We start from the raw sequence: 18,559 nt of genomic DNA on the forward strand, positions 1-18,559 counted from the left end.
AAGTGCACATAGGTTTTTTTTAATTTTTGTACGATGAACAAATGGGTTACTTTGCATAAAACTGCAAGCAATGCAGAAGCACAGCTAAGAGCCAATGCCGACTCTAGCAGACATGCATGTATAACGGCCGCTGTATAATGTGATATTCTGTCCATCCCTTACCATGGATGTTTCGTGATTTCACATGTCATTAATAATTATCTTTCCATACATCTCAGATTTAAACTCATTTCCGTTGTTTTTCTCCATTAATGGAAGCTGGGTCTTTCCTGGCGCAGTGCGCACCACATCCACATGATTGTAGCCCTGTATGTACTCAAAGAGCTAGGAACTCGAGGAGTTCGAACTGATTTCAAAAGTAAAAGGATGGTCGCCGACACTGCCCTACAGCAAAATCTCCCTATTTTACAACCCTTATCTAAACACAATGAGAGCCCTCAGCTGACCGCAATTCCTAGCTCTATGATATACTGCAGTGTATGCACTGCAAAAGTCAACTCGTTGATGGAGGCATCGCGTGTGCCAAGGGTATAATGTTCCATGTGGTTTTGAAACTACGAAAACGGGACATCTAGCCTGAACGTAATGAATTACAGTCTGGTTTCCACACGACATATGTCTAATCACACTAAACTGTAAAATTGTAAATTTCTCTAGCGTCTCCAGGTTCAGCTTATTTTCACACCTCCAGACTTTACAGAGATAAAAACTCATTCTCTGTTATCAAAACATTGAGCTCTGTTTATTTACCAAAACGTGTAGAATCGGGCCACTCAGACCAAGCGTTTGTAAATGTTTTTGTTTCTCGTAGGCGAAGCCTTCATCGGAGATAAATCATAGACTTGAAATATCTCCCTTTGTTCAAGTAGCCACAAATGTCTTGTGACGAATCCATCTGAAGTGTGATGTTCCCAGATTAATGTTGTCTAAATCAATCATCTTTCTTTTCCGGATTTCCTGACGTAGGCCTCATAATGATTGCAACTTCCACACAACTTTTGATGCGTCCCCGACAGCACACAAATGGCTGCCCTTCCTAACAATCATGTATGGCTTAGAGTCGTCAGAGGAGAGAGCCGGTCTGTGTGAATTGCGCTGGCGAGTTTTTCCTCTGGCACCAAGGAAAAATAACCAACCGCTTGCGTAAAACCATATTATATTGGAGACTTGTTTTTATTATAAGTCAGGTTGACCTGTGTTTTTACTTGTCAGACCTGAAATTTTCTCTCTGTCATGATTCTCGAGGGAAGGGAAAACGAAGGACGAGGCCCTGAGCGGAAATTCTTTCATTCTTTACGTGGCCCACGAACTCCCTGAAAGCGTTGCCTTGACAACGGAGACTTGCGTGAGAGACGATAGACGGGGATTTGAGTTCAGTACTCCGCGCATTTCCTACTTCTGTAGACAAAGTCGTTGTTTTTTTTCAGTGGAATGAATATTGGGCGACCTTGAAGTACACACTAAGGTTGGAGTACAAACTAAGATTGTTAACAAAGCAAATCCTCCAAATGGAACATTTCAACGAATCTTTGAAGGAAACGTCGTACAAAAATCATATTAAACAAATGTTATATAGAAATCGCTTCAATCTGGTAGTATTCAAGGTATAAACTGTTGAGGGGAACCATAGGAAAGGATTTCGTGGTTCTGTATACATACAGGTCATTCTACGTTGCATACACATAGGTCATTCTACTTTGCATACACATAGGTCATTGTACTTTGCATACACATTTTCGCACATCCTGCAAAGAATCATTCTAAAAGTCTCTCTGAGATACTGTTTATTTGAGTTTCTTCATACGACGTCATTACACCTGTACTGTAAGGTATGTGACCAATAACCTCTAAACCAGATTGTAATGGGTAATGAGCTCCTCCCTCACTAGGCCTATTAAACTGTATTCACGGAGTAATTTAAAATTGAAAATGTTTGCAGAAAGCTTTGTAGTTAAGAGGAGGTTGTGAAAATTTGTCTTTATGTTGCTTACATTATAATTCTTCAGGCCTGTTGTAGGGATAGTGGGTTACCTAACTGTCGTGAGGAAATTTGCACTTTTGATGCTCCTTCCCGCTAATATCTTCAGGATGCATGAGGTAGATTTTGCTTCAGCTATATCCATGGATGAAGTCGGAACACAAATTTACACTTCCGTGTGCGCATGCGCATAATACGTAGGCGCTGAATGTATCTCCTATGGCTGTTGGCCTTCTTTCTTCAAAAAAAAAAAAGTGTGCAAGCCCGTCTTAGAGCCCGGCAAGGATGATAGCAATCATCCTTGATTCAATCGGCAAACAGAGTGTAGAAATATTTGCCAAGGAGTCATGGAATTGCCTGGTTGTTATTTCGCTGCATTGCCATTGCCATTGATATTGACTCGGCGTTGGTGGGCTGGAAGTTATTCTTCAATAACAAGCTGTGCTTGACAGACGTGTTGTGGTTATTGGGTCTCTCCAGTGTATATAACTCCATAAGGTCTTTTGTTGATAATTGCTTTCACAGACAGTATAAATTTGTTTTAATGCCGAAAGGGATGGTTTTAATGGGCGATGGAAATGCAAAGGACAGGGTCTGTGTGGGGGATGTCATCCAACCAAACAGATTTGGCGGGGGGGGTGGCTGTTTTCATCCTGCTTTAAAAACGAAGGTGGACAGCGAACGTCTAAATTTTGCCTTGTGACATACTGTCGTTGTATTCGAACACCAAAAGCTTTATGCCAATTCAGATGTGAGATATGCACATCTCAGAATATCTTTTCAACATCTGAAAAATGGCTCGGCTGTCAGAAATAGAAGTGTTCAGAAACTACACACAGCAGAAAGGGAAAACACGGTAGAAGTATACGATGTTGGGAGTGAAAGTCATGCTGTGCATGACCGCGGTGAAATATTTTAAAATTTTTTGGGTGCTTGTTGCACACTCTTGGGAAGTTTCCACACTCCACATGAAGATCAGTATTGGTGTTTGAACGAAGTGAATGAAATTATGATGCATGATGTGAATGAAAATAACGTTGAAGGTACTCCTTTCTCTAAGTCCCGCCCCTTTCTGTTCCTTCTCTAGTACACAATATTTTTTACCACAAATCAACGTATTTTGTCCGCTTCCCTGCTTCGACCAACATTGCATAATAAGCCTACAAGGAACGTAACCTTGCGTAATTGGGAGCATTCTTTCAGAATTTATAGATCTTCCTTATCACATCTCCCATCGTCTTAATGTTTTCTCACGGCAAGGCAGTGTTAACCACCTTTGAGTCTTGAGATACAGATGTTGCCTATGCTGTCAAAATATTTTCTGTCCATGTCTTGCAGCTTGCCATTGTTGTGGCCGTGGCCACGCATCAATATAGCAAACACGCTTCAAAGCATCGCCGACCGCTGAAGAATCGCAGCATTTTCCTCCGTCTCTGAACTCGGGTGAAGGTCGTAGCAGCTCGGTGAAGCAGTCAAGTTGAAAAATTCCCAGTAGCAAGTGATCGTTGTGTCCAATCGGACGTTCCTCTTCAAATTGAATACGCGTCAGTTCTTTTTCCTTGCAGCTTGTGGTGTTTGAAATTTTATTGCAAAAGGAGCAAGACACAGGAATGTCCATAAAACTTACCTGGCTCACACGATCTCATGAATCACGATGCTATGAAAAAAGGAGTGTTGCTGAGTCACATGCATTTGTCTGTTCTTGTCAGAGGCTTCAAGTGGAACTCTAAACTTTAATGTGCCGTAGCAGCATCAACGATTAAAGCATCCCATGTTTCTCTCTGTATCTCTTCAATACAGTGGTGGTGGTCTGACGTTAATGTATCTCTCGTTTCATGCAGATTAATTAAAGAGCAAGTTACATGGAAATGATAATTTGAAGTCTTATTTTGCTACTGCAAATATATACCTCCTGACGTGGTCTCAAATCATTGTCGTCAATCCCAAAAGAATACCTCGGTATCTCTAACACCAAAGTTATCTGCCGTCACCATGTTGAAAATTCCTCCTTTGCAAATTGAGAGTAATATTGTTGCTCCCTTTCAACTTGGAGGTATTTTCTTCCAGACCTTAAAAGCTTGGCAGTGAGATGCATTTTTGTGCATAGTCTGTACACACGCAGGGCAATTCTTTATCTATCCAAAGCAATGTAATTTCGCTACAGGGATCATTCTTAAACCCATTCATAACTTTGGCTAATTAATTAAGCCAACAGAGTACCTTATAAACCTTGAGCTGGACCAAGAGAGGGCGCAATTCTCTTAGCAACAGAGGCTCCTTTGTTTGGGTCAATCGCTATCCATTATAATGACTGGATAGGACATCCCGCGTTGTTTGTGCACAAAATGCGTGGCCGAACAATGGCGGCGCGCTGCGTTTCAGGAGGGTAAATTGATGCTGTGTACTGTGCATTTCTGGCCAAAATTGATTATAGAGAAAGAAAACCTTTTTCTTATGGAACTGCGGCTAAGCCATCAACGTCCCTCCCGAAAACAAGCCAAAAAAATTAAAAAATAGCAATGAAGAATATCATTTCCGGAATTAACTTCACACCTGTTGGAGTGGAGTGGAGTGCAGTGCAGTGCAGTGCAGTGCAATTCAGTTTTTGAAACCACCTTTACCAATAAGTTACATTTCAGAGGGTCCTTACTTCGACATAGTGAAGTTTCATATATTGGCCAAATAGGCCAGAAAGACTGTAATAAATTTATTACCATATAAAACCAAGCATTATAAGGTACAAGGCATGTACACTCTTTCTGAAAGTGCGACTCACATGTCAGAAGCTGTTCCCTCTTCCAAACTTGATTTACCATTGATCTCCGGCAATTGCTGCGCACACCTCAACCATTATTCTTTCCAAATTTATCCATTCCAGATGCAGAATTCAGTTTTTCTTCAAAACCTTACTACTGAAGTGCAATAACCTCAAGCAGTTTTTGAAAACTCCTGTCAAAAGTGCACGCTAGAAAATTCGCATTGCTAGTTATTTACCCTTGTTGATTTCGATCGTAATGGAGTTCAATGTTTACCCTCCTGAAAACACGCGTGCGCGGCGCTATACGATCTTTGGTCATGAACATGGTCGACTAAACAGTAGCTATTAGTTGGTATTTCGAAACTTTATGCCGGATTAAAAAAATGAATGGAATTTGGATCCTCAGACAGTCTAGAGCAAGCCCAAAATAAGTAGGTTTCTTAGGTCCGGTTCAAGTGTGTTTATTGTACTTACATGATAAATTACTTTACGCTGAAGCAATCAAACAGCAGAGATGTCTTTGAAGTATTTAGATTTGTTTGAGTAGTATTGTAATTCAAGTAATGCAAGTCAAATATTTTGCAAGTTACTGAAAGGTAATACAAATGTCCATTCCGGACAAGTGATTTTCATTGTCATGTGCGAAGGAAGTTAGACTCTGCAATCCATTTGACTGCATACGAGTACAGTATATTTGGTACAACAATAGCACTATTTGTGTTTTGGCTTGTAAAAGTGACTCCATGATGGGTAGTTTCAGTGCCCACCATGTCGTGACCAATTTTGATTATTGTGATTTTGTGGCTACAAGCTAGTTTTTAAAAATAACAATAACAAACAAACAAACAAACAAACAAACAAAAAACCAAAAAAAAAAACAATGTTTAAAATGTAAAATTAGGTTATATACATGCCGTCCGACAGTTGTCAGAGTTCGGCAGTGTTTTGGACCACCCAGCGCGCTGATGTAATAGGTCCGCCGAATGAGGGCTCTGTATCACTTTTCAATCGGCATCCATAGGGTCGTTGAAAGATCACCGATATCAACTCTGTCCTAGTGGTGCAACCAAACAGTGACCATTGAGTATTGGGGGAGGGGCTAACTTTACCTTTTAAGTGGAATTGAGCCTTTTCATTGGTTGTTGTTTTGGTTTATTTCGCTCTATTTGAAGAAATTAAAGGCGTCAGCATTCCGCAACCGACACTAACTCAACTTCTTAATAATCATTTTTGGTGCCTAAATTAATAGGGCCAGTTTTTCAGAATACTTCCTGATTTTGACGCATGAAACAAACTAACAGAGATGCTGCTGGGCGGAGATGGTGGTCTGGTGTATTGTGTTTCGGCTTTGTGCTGGAATGAATATGAAATGAATTGGGGAAGGTGGAAAATTGAGTAAGAATGCAAGAATCTCTCTTTTGTGAGTGGGAACTGCAGGAACTGTGCCTGATAGTGTGCGTCGTCTGTCCGCAGACTGCAGAGATTTGAATGATGAAGCAGCTTATATGGTGTCTGGAGGCTGTGAGGTGTGGAGAGGATGCTCACTCGGGATCCAATTGGGATGTGAGGAATATCAGAGACACATCTGGCGCCCCATCCTCACATCCCAGTCCAGTGGGTCTGCTATGTACCCTGGGACATGTTCCCAGACCTCTGTGTCTCCTATACCTTTGGCAATCTTCTCCCACACTCCCCTCCTGAAGACTGACACACTTCGCCAACCTGCTAGCATCCCATGTTCTGCTTGAGTTCCCATGGTTGGATCCCCAGTTAAGAGCCCCTCCATACCTACAATATAAGCTACTTCATCCTTGCAGCCTCTGCAGCCTCCTGACCACAGACAGAGCATACTCTCCAAAACGTTCATTACCGTTGATAATGCAGCGCCACGGAATGCTTTGCTAGATAGATGGTGCTTTACAAGTGCTTGTTATCATTATTGTTATTTTTTACCTTCAGTGCTTTTCAGAACACATATACTCACCAAAGAGTTATGCTTGCATGGTGCTATCGCAAACCTCTTTCACTGAAATTGTACTTTTATATCTCTAATTTCGTTCACAGGCAGCTGGGTTAAACAAAGGTGCAGACCACTGACGGAGTATTATAGCATCAAGAAGTGTCGTTATAAGTGCTTCTTACATCTCCTTGGTTGTGGTCTAAGCGTTTCGACGGAATTTTCGACGGGAAACTAGCTACATACGGCCAGAAGACTTCTTTTTCATGTAGCCTACGCTTGTTTCTATGCACGAACAAATCTTCAATGTGGTGGTGGAAAGCTTTGAAATCCCGTGATAGGAATTACAATTGTTGCGTTGGTCATAATTTCAGTATCATCAAGACCTCGTATCAGAAAAGTCGAATTGTAACGTATAACCTTCATAAAGAGATATATGATATTCGGATTGTAAAACAATCACAACTGCGTGCTGGATCCTCCTGTCGTTTTTGAGCGCGAACACTCATGGGTGCTGGACTTTGCGGTACCCGGGGCAAAAACTCCGTGCAGTACGTGAATCTCGGAAACGCGCGTAGCACTCTATTAACCGCGAAGGCAGCAGCCGCCGAACCAGGAGGAGGGCGAGGAGACAGCGCAAGCTCAGACCCAGCGAGCTCTGCTACCATGCCGCTCCAGAAGAGCCCGAAGAAGAGAAACGTCCTCAGCAAGCAGCGATCCTTCAGCTCGAGTCGCGATTACTACACCAGTCGCGACCAGCCCAGTGTTGAAGGTGGTAACGGGTCGAAGGCCAAGGCTGAAAATGATGCTGTGCGCAAGAAAAGGGGACGTGACAACAGAGAAGACGGTAAGCTGTATTTCCAATTCCCTTTTACTTTTGTAGAGCTGGCTAGTCCGACGTCCTTGCTTTTGCAGTGGATTCTGGACAGTACTTTGAGAAAGAGACTGTTTCTGACCACTATTACACTCTATGGTCAATCATAAGTTAAATCGTCAATCATAAATTAAATCGTCAGACGGGTTCCCCTTCTTTCATCTATGTTTCAAATGTTTAGCCAGGCTCTTGCACGGCGAACAGCCTTCTCGTTTGCCACCTATTGATCTTCCAGGCACCAAGAAATGGGCATCTTAGTAGGTGTGGCACAGATTGTACAAAGTGTTCCATATTCACATCAGTCAGGTCGCATTGTATTGAGTGAAGGATCGCTGTCGCCATTTACAGCTTGTGTCGTGGCTGGCGAGTCGTGATTGGCTTGCGGTGGACTTGTGATGACTTCTAGACACTCTGGTCGTAACACTGCAACTCCTGTCAACTGTGAAGCGCGTCCGAGGTCATTAGGGCGTGCGTGCAAGATCCGCCTTATCAGTGTGGCTCTGTACGTGGTCTTGTGGAGATGCTTTACTCCCGAATGACCTTACTTTTTTGCAATACCCAGCTGGGTATTAATATTATTGGAGTGGCGGTAAATTCAACCTCGTTTTCTGTGTGTCACGTCTAGGACGCTACATAGCTTCCGATGCTTTTCACGGTAACCAGTATGGATATGTATCTTGCCCGCGTTGATTTTAATTGTCACTGCCTGTTAATGATCCATACGTTATCATGTTTAATCCCCTTGACGGAAACTTGTATGGTTTCCTGTTTGTTTTTTACCGCTTTCAGTGTAGTAAAGTTGGTGGATTGGGCATGATTATTGAATCTGTCGTTTTCTAACCAGAAGAAGCTGTACAAGACGGATGGATTTAATGCCACCCTCGTCCCATGATAGTGAGCAGTGCGCCCTCATGGATACCTGGTATTACTGTGCAATTGGATTTCGCTCAAACAGAGCACTGAGAAGGGCTGATGTTGTGCATTGTGATTGGCTACACTGTGCATGACTTGTGAAGCGTTATTTAAATATTTTGGCCCGCCAATGAAAATGCTTTAGCACTGGAAAAATGTCAGCTATAATCATAAAAACATAGCCTTTGTACAATCACAATAAGGTAATTTCTCTTCTCACCAAGTGTCACTGATCACGTGTCTTTTGGCGGTATATTTCAAATCATTGGTTATCTTGGTCAATTCTGGACGTACGAATAAAGTGTAGTGAGTATATTTTCAGTAATGAGGAAGAAAAAGGGATAAATAACTGCCGCTTGTGTAACCATGATGTAAAGCATTGGGCGAGCTCGCGACCCGTCAAACAGCAGCGACGCCCTCTATTTCGTAGTGGTTTGAATGAAATGCCGTGTTCGAGGGTCTGCTGTCAGTCCTCATAGACGTGTGCGCAACAACCACCAGAAGCCACAAAATCAGATGCAGCCTTACTTCAAGTGTGAAAATCACATTTATGTCGTGTGTATTCTGGTTAAACAGCGCCATCTGTGGCCCTGAATAGGCCTATACGAAATAACCTTCAGGCATGACTGACATTGAGAAATATTTGCGTAGGTTTTTCCGTTCAAGGTCCAATCGATTTCGATTTGGACTTCCCCACTTCAGTTGATAACCTGTGATTATGAACAATAATTCTGGCCTACTTGAAAAATTCGATTGTGTGGATAAATTCAACAAACAAGAAGGGAAGCCACTCTCAACCACAGGACAGCTGTTGTTTGGTCACACGCGTGCTGAGACAACATTTAATATGCCTATGGCCGCCGGGATCACGTTGCGCAGTTTGGATTAGCTAGGAGGAATTACTCGCCCAATGTTGCAAGATCCTTTTTGCCAGATGTTGCCGGAGGTACGACCATGTTCCGAGCGAGGAACGGCGATACTTGCAACAATCGAACGTCAACATTTGGACACGATAAACTTCAGTTTCGGAAGACCAACCTTGATTCAATTTGGACGGTTAAAGCAATGGTTGGATTTTCTATGGTCTTAACGGAAGCGTGTATTCGTGCTGCCATATTGCACTTTACGATTTGAAAATTATCCGAAAACCTGGGACCATTTACAAATAAAAGTTTCATGCATGGGTTAAGTTAGCACCCCGTAAAATTACTTCGTCCACAAAACATAGATTAAGTGTAACAAAAACGTTGAAACCATCCACGTGGTAATGAATTCTCTCATCCCTTATAAATGAAACCGCAATGAGCCTTTTGGTCTAGTTACCAGTCCTTTTTCTGTTGTACCTGTTGTTTAAATTCAAGTAGTCCATACGTAGGCCTAATTATAAATAGCACCCTAGGTCTCTACTGGGATCAAAACATTAGGCCCTGTAACTGTTTTAATATCTGTGTATTTCAGAGTAGTCAGAGCATGGAGTTTGAAGCAGTTTTTGGTATTTTTTATTTTTTCCAACCTTTTCTGAAAAGCTTGGATCATTCAGATGACAACTTGCCTGCAAATTTCATCGTGTGCGAGTGCGTTGCAGTTTTATATATGAGCAGAAGAAAACTTAATCATTCTCAAATTGCCGTTAGCTGTTCCGGGGCTGATCGTAGAGATCCATATTCAATTCTTCTGTGGATATTAATATCTGGAGCAAGTCTTTCCCATCCATATAGGGGGCCGGCGGCCTCTTGTTCCGTGTAGACGTGACTATTCATCAATGTTCTCAGACTTCCCCCGTCAGCCAACATGATGACGATCTATATCGGACCCCCTGTATTGGATTACACGACATTTTGGGGAGATAGATCACTCGCAGATGCAGTATTTCTGGGCCCTGGCACGGGGGGAAACTGAAAGAGATCTGCATGTGATGAATCTTTGAGTAAAGCGAGAGAACGTGATTTTACGTTGGGGGCAAGACCGCAGATGGGAATGGCTCAGTCGAAGAGAATTCGCAATTTGCACCGAAGCCCGGGCGGTCACGGAAAGTAATTATACACCTTGTGAACATCGAACACCCTTCTCACAACGCTGCCCGGTGAATGGCAAGAGATGTTAAGGCCTGGCGAATTGGATCAGGGACGATAAAAAAGATTTAAACCTTAATGTACCGGTACACCCCACGTGCAATGACTTTCAAAAAGCACTGTCCATAATCTGTCGTATTGCCGTTTTCGTGCAGTGTGATGACAATTAGGCCCCTATTGCTAATGTGAGTTCTCATATTCACAAAAAAAATACTGATGGTGTCGCAGGTGCATTCTACAGTATGACAAAGCTGTTTGGATTCACAACGTTGTCAGTGTGTATGTAGATTCATTATGTTAACGTGATTGTGTCTGCAACGAGCTAGTGCTTGCTCATTATCGGTCAAAGAGAAAACGTACAAAAGCTGCATTTTAAGTTCGCTATTTGAGGCAGAGGCTTTGATGGTATATACCTTCGTGTAAGACATTAGACGTACTTCAGTGCGTCAAGTTTTCGAAACCCCGAATTCCAACAGCATACAACGGTATAGCAACACTGATATATTCAAGATCTCTAAATAGCGACACCCTTCATCAAATTATTCCGTTTGACTATCTGGCTTCACTGGTTTATTAAAGCTGACCAAAACTTTGAAACCCAAGTTGCTTGATGACATCTTAAGGGGTTATCCCTTCCCAGTTATAAAAAAAAAACTATTCGGGAAATACTTTTCAGTTTTAAGAATGGACAGGTGTGTCGAGGACAGTGTCAAAGCAGAACCTTCCGTCACAAATAATTAAACGGCCGGTTTGACAAGGCGGCAGCTTGTAGATTGGTTGACGACTGTTTGATGTCGGCTACTATGAACTCGATTACGGCAGTGGTGAACTCCCCGTTCAGCGGATAATAGATGCAAATGTAGACGTACCTCAAGTGGTACTTGAAGTAGTCAACAACGAATAAGTCATTAGCCGTGTCCTCTTGTGTAGTCTTCTCCCCAGCGCACAATAATCGTTTATTAATTTGTGACAGAAACAAGGTAAAGGGACTCAAAAATCGCCCTTAAAGAAAATTGAACGTCCTTTTATATGAACATCAATTTAATTTACTCGGCTGGTTGTTTTGTGTGTATGAATAAACGGCCTTCGAAACATAATTCCTTCTGAACGAATGCCAGTATAAAGCGCATAGATGGCAATTTACGGACATTGCTGTGGCCCCAGTCATCACTTTCAACATGGCCGTGACTGGCATAATTTTTTCCTCTTCTGTTGTTATGGCTGCAAACGCATATCCGTGTACTGCACACGACAATACTACGCTCTCGTCTTCAAATATGGTGCAAAACTGTTATAGCTAGTGCAGTTGTCCTTCAAAGCCATTCGTTGAGTATGACATTGAGTTTCAACTGCTTTGGCATGATTGATGAGCTGATGGTTTTGTTCCTTCCCCGGTTATAGTCAAGGTTACACTGATGTTTGCTAGGGCGGACGGTGAAAGCAGTGCTAGGCAAGATCAACTGTACTTTTCTGCAAATCATTTGCCAGTCTTTTGTACCGGAGTAAACGTCATGGAAAGCCAGAAAACTGTACTTGTTACAATTATAAAGAAAATGAATTCCAAACAAAACAAAAAATACCCCCGCCCAATAATTACAAAAATATTCTAACCAAAGACCAAACAAACAAAACAAAGCAAAACCAAACAATGCCGACACTAATACCAGCACTAACACCGAAACTAACACAAGCACCAACACTTATGAATCCCAACCCCAAAACAACACAAACACACACATCCAAGTGTGTATTTGCCTGCAACTGGGGATCCCCTATTGTTCCTCTTTCGTTTGTACTTTTTTAGAAGACCACCCATATGTTTTGTACACAGTTGTCAATCGGGGACCCTCTGTCAATCGGGGACCTTATTGTCCTTTATTGTTCAGGGTCCCCAATTGAATGCAGAAACAAACTCACACACACACACACACACAAACAAAAAACAAAAAAGCAAAAAACAAAAACCCAAAACAAAGATAACAACAAAACAAACACCAGCACCAAAAAGACCATCGTCAACATCAACAGATACCACATCAACTTCAACACAACACCAAAACCAAGACCAACACCATCACTATCACCGATACCAATACCAAAACCAACACCAGAACAAAAACCAACACCAAAGCCAAAACCAACACCTAAATCAACCGAACACCAAAATCAACACCAACATCTTACCAACCCTAACACCAACGCCAGAAATAAAACCAAAACCGACACCAGAACCAACACAAAACCAGCCCAACACCAACATCAACACCCAAACTAGAACCAACACCAATAGAAATACCAGCACCTAAACCAACACCAGCACCAACACCCATACCAACACTGTATTAACACCAACGCCAATACCAAAACCGAAAACATTGAGATTGCTAAATTGAACGTACGACCAACAATCATCCACAGTTCCATAAAATCCCACTTTCTGTCATGCCATCTTTCAATAGTTTTTGCTCCCGCACGCTGAATCAACTTTGGAAGGTCTATCTAGTGAACTCGCCTTCCCTTGTTCAAGTATCTTACCTGCAATTGTTGCCGACATGTCCTTTATTTTTTTCATGCACATCTTCATTTATGCTGGAAAACCTGTAGTGTAAAAATCGACACCCTCAGTTTTAAGGACAACACAGGACAGCTGTTTTCTAGATATCTACCATCTAGAAACTAATCTCTCCAATTTATACCCAGGTTTTTAACTTGAGTTTCAGGAATCGGGTAGTTCGTGGGACCAAACACTCATTCTTACAGCAGTGTTTTTCACAGTAGTTAACACATTAATGATTATCGACGACTTCAGAATTTCCCAAGAACAAAATGACCTGTTTGTATAGATGACTCAGTTGAAACTCGTTCGGCACTCAGTTTATCGTAGTTGGCTGCACTACATGCATTTTTATTCCCGGCACAAGATTATATGTAACAAAATGACATTTTCATAAGATAAATTTCAGTAAAGTTGTTCTATTCAAACCGAGGGTTGTTAGAAATCATTCTCTTTTAACCATGGCAACGCCATTTTGGCCTCATCACAAGAAGTGATCCGAATGAATTGAATTGATCTGACTTGGTTTCGCCTACGCCTTGTAGTGTTTCTCTTCCGTATAAGCAAGGTAATGGTAATGCCTCCAACCTTCCCCGCAGTATAAGAAAAAGACACCCCACAGATGTGAAAAAGGGTGGACATCGCTGAGTGACTTATGGGGTATAAAATTTCCGCTTTTGTCAGTTCAGAAGCGAGGAGAGTCCATCGAATTCAAGGAGACATCCACTGACCTTTTCCAAACTCATTTAATGGGTTGCAAAAAGACGTTCTGCTTAAAGCTAATGTTCATTGAAGTTAAAGTCGATTTAGATACTTTAAGATGAAGACAATGGAAAATTCAACCTGCCTGAATTACAAATGGAGTTATAAATAATGTTACTGTACAATAAAGAAATGCCAGTGCAATTTGTCGCCAATGGAAACCGTGACGTGTGCGCATTCAATAAACGCTAGCTGGCATTTCAATCGATAAAGATCGTAAATAGCATTGTGATATTCTTATGATTTTTTGCAACGAAAATAAGCTAAAGGTCTTGCATTTTGCTAAGAAAGCAAAAACTCTACTGAAAGAATCCCTTAGACACAAGATTATGTGCAACGTGTCAAAAAAAAGTGCCCGGAACAGTACACCGTGTTACTAACAGTGATATATTGTTTCAAAAGATTTCGGACACAGTCTTTTTTAACACTGCATATGCGTCACGTAGTTTGGGCATAGAAAAAATGTCCGTTAATTCCACCAAACAGAAGTATTGGTGTTATTTGGGTGAGAAGGACGAACACTTTGTCAGGTTGTCTTTCCCTGAGCAAGGTTTTTGAAAAACTAAATTTATCAAATACAGAATATAAATAGGGCAAATCTGTTTATTTAAATCAAATAGATAACTCCTTCCTGAGGAGCAGGTTCCCCGTCCTAAACTGCTTTGAAACGCAATGCTGTCACCGGTCATCTGGTTAGAAAAGAGAAATTCAAAGTTCACAATAGAGCCTTAACTCGTTTGGTCAACCTGTGGGCGAAAATTTCCATCAGCCGATCGTGATCTACGTTATGACTTTACTTTCGCCGAGGTTAAATTGGCCATGTCAACACTACAGGGGGCAAAGACCGCGCTAGACAACCTACAACTGGAATTCTTGCTTCATCTCGGTGATGACGAATATCTTGGTCCACCTGTTTTGGCCTCAAGAAAATCCCATAGGTGTAGAACCAAGTCGTCGCCATTCGTAAACCTGTAATAAACCTAGTACAGCCTTCAAGTCTTGGACCTATCATCTTACGTTCTGTTGCCTTCAAACGTTATGAGAGACTTGTCGACCGCTTACTACCTGCAGTAGAATCTAGCCCTCGACCTGAAGAAGGATAGAGAAAGGACACAGACCAATTAATTCTCCGACCGAAGCCATCAAGTCTGCTGCGGACTGTAGAGACACGGTTGGAACCGTCCGTCGACTTATCTGTGGCATGTCATACGACGTAGTTGATACGCTAAAGCCCTAACACTGTGGAGGCATTCCCCAGCAAAGACATGATGCACATGCTACCGGTTTTCAAAATAATCAATCAAAGAAGCTTCCCACTTCACATATGTGAAAAAAAATCAGAAAAACTTTCCTACAGCAGCAAGTACTTTGATTGCATTGAGAGGGAGTTGTCAATCCCCCTTGCAACGCTCAGCTGGCACTGGCGTCTCAGACTCGAGATTACGTTCCATGTCTCAAAGTGGTTTGCAAATAATGAGTTGCATGCTTCTTTCGATGGAAAGTCTCTATTGAGAAGACACCGGAGCATCTAGGCATAACACTCGACAGGTCCCATGGTATCGACAGAAAATTGACATGACTGTTGCTGAAACTCGCGTGAGGTACGACACATGGGGTACGGGTGCGCTCGCACTGTGCTTCTCGACTGAGAGTACTATGCCCTGTTGTACTCACCCGCATTGAACAGACCTCGGCGTGACGCGAGAGGACATTTTTGGCGTTTGATGGACCCGTCCCAAAATTTCTGGAGGTCAATCAGGGTGAGTTATTGGAACACACCTTTTCTTTTATCGGATGGGAAATCTCAGCAAGGGAAAACAGACAGACAATAACTAACTGCCAGTTCCATCTGTTGCATCCTTGAGCCCAGCGCAATTAGTTAGGTATCCAGCGGATGAGACTCAGGAAAGTTGACCACCCCCTCTCCTGGAGACTTGTTGCCCATATTTTTTTAATTGAAAGTGACAATATTCTAGAAACGATACCAGTGTACCAGTGCCACCTTTCTGCGGGGCTGCGAGATTCTTTTCCGAATTAAAAGAAAATTGGTAGTCTTTTGGGGAATACTCTCTCCTACACACACTGGACCTGGATACGTCACCGAGCATGCCACCTGGTTACGATCTACCTCAATCACAGTGGGTGTAAACAAACTGTTTCCTATCTGGACTTGGCAGATATTCCGCGTGCGTTCCCGAAAAGGCTATGTCCAACAGTGACAAGTGCCGGTGCGGGGAGGCGCAGACTGCCTCATCTGTGCTTATGTGCAGGACACGTGAGAACATGGCCGCCATTAATAAATATTCTAGATGACGGTTGCATGCGTCAAACTGAAATCTGTAACTGTTCTCTCTCGACGAGATTGTACTCACAGGCTCAAATCAGATCTATTACCATCTCACTCTCAGTGCTCTGAAGTTTTCACTTTTATTGTGGATGGTTGCTAAAGTTAGCGAGCTATCAGCCCTATGCCCCACCTTTCAAAAACGGAGCCCGGCCAGTTACAGCCTTAGAATTTTTCAAAGTCAAGTTCCTTCCAGAAATATTGGAAAATAATCAAGTTTGATCCAGCACTGTGTAAAAGCCAATGTGTTCAGTTTCATGCGCTGTTCCTGCAGTCATTCTGCAGGTGAATATACCTTGCCGGGATCGCTCTATCAACCCTAGGCCCTTGAAGTTGGAGAATTGAGGACTTTTATTAGGATCAACAAGACGTACAGATGTCATTGCATCACGATTCAAAAGAAAGCTATGCCAGCTGCGGATCTGTTCGTCTTTATAGAGAGAAGTCGGTAGGGATCGGAAGTTGGGTTGATAAAGCTTGGGGAAAGTAAAGGTGTAGCTGAATAATAAGCCGAATTAGCTTTGAATAAAATCTGGTATACGGAGTTATCTGATTGCATATAAACATAGCAATTTAAATTCCCCAGACTAAAGACACTGTTGCTATGCCTCGTGATTCGGGGCAAGCTTTTACGTAGCGACCACCATCCCTGGAATGGACTGATTCCTTTGTGCCCTACTTGTCCAGGAAAACAGTGTGTAGGTGCAAAGCGTCTCTTATGTAACTAAGCAAAAGCTTGCTCCAAATCACAAGGTATAGCAACAGTGTTTAAAGTATGGAAAATTCTAATTGTTATGTTCACGTGACTTTAAAGAACTCAGTATACCAGATTTTATTCAAATTTATATAGCAAGAGACTTAATGCAGACAATCAGAAATCTGAGTGATCCGCGAGTTCAACTCTGAGCTCAAGTTCAGTCGCGGCGGACGAGTGTTTACAACTGAAATGAGTGAAATGTACATTTTCCATTTAAAATAGTAATGACTACATAAAGTGACCACTTTACAATTAAAGCCTTAGGGTGTCCTGGGACAGTATAAACACCTGTCTAACGTTCAGATCCTCTTTGGCAATCATCAGATTCTAAGTGCTGTTAATTTGTTACAAGTACTGAACCGGACATTGTGGCCACCTGTCTATTTAGCCACTTTACCCCAAGGTGAGAAATTGACGTAGGTCTTTGTAGATCCCCTGGGCAAATATACGAGCCAGTAAAGTGCAGTTTATGGTAATGAAATCCGTATTAGAGTGTAGTGAATTAAAAAAAAAATAATTTCTGAAAAGGCTAAAATGATTTTCTGAAGACTAACCATATTGAGAAAAAGTTTTTAAAAAAATCCTTGCCCAAACTAAAAATGGATTGAAATTTCTCTTAAGTATGTGTGAAGTCATACTGAATCAGTGTTTCATAAATATTTCAGTTTTCCTGCAGAGTTTTCCTGGTTCTTAAGTGACAGTGGACAGTACTCTCAATCAGTTTTAACAATTATTGCTTTGTCGTTTAATTACCCTGGGCGCGTTGAGGATTGGTAATGGTTGCAAAGGGAGATGACTGTAATATCAACATTAGATGGCAGACGCATGGCTGTACCACTGATCCACAGTCGTCAGTGGAGGGTTGGGACGAAAACTACAGTATGTTTGCACACAAGCAGCAGTTAATATTACATCGGTGCCAGGCCCTCGCTTTTCATGTCTTCCTGGCTGCCTGAAAAAGTCTTGGATCAACATTTACTGAATTAGACTTCAATAGGCAGTCGTTACTGCTGACTTTGAGGATGATCTTGTGCTGTTGGAACCAAGTCTTCGTGCCAATGGTTAAACAAAACAATTCTAAGCTTTCAACATTTGCTTTAAGATCACTAGATCTGTAGAGGATTTTCAGTTATGTGATTTTTTGACAGTCAGCGTTCAATTTTCACAGATGTGCACGGAAACGCGCCTTCGAAGTCTCTCAACATTCGAAGACGCACGCACCTCCAAGGACATGGTACGCTTCCTGAAATGCATTTGCCTGTCATGTTACGTCGTGTGAAAAACCTCTATAGATTGCTGAAGTGAATACGTCACAAACTTATGTGTAAAAAGCATTGGCGAGCGTACTCCATTCCTTTGTACGGCATCTACTGGTTCTACATGAATTCATTCTGCAGTGCTCATAGAGCCTGAAAGTAACAGGTCACGCAGCAAGCTTCCAGAACCCTCGCTGGGTCCACCGATGGGGATTATACATTGGGCTGTCTTATCACGTTCGATAATTTTTGGAAGAATGATTCCCAACCGAAACCACCCCATGCAACACTCATATTGGAATTTACCTTTGTTTTCTTAAAATAATATTTACGAA

The sequence above is a fragment of the Acanthaster planci genome, linkage group LG03 (assembly GCF_054643075.1).
Source record: "Acanthaster planci isolate LZ-2023a linkage group LG03, COTS_SCS, whole genome shotgun sequence".
Taxonomy (NCBI): domain Eukaryota; kingdom Metazoa; phylum Echinodermata; class Asteroidea; order Valvatida; family Acanthasteridae; genus Acanthaster; species Acanthaster planci.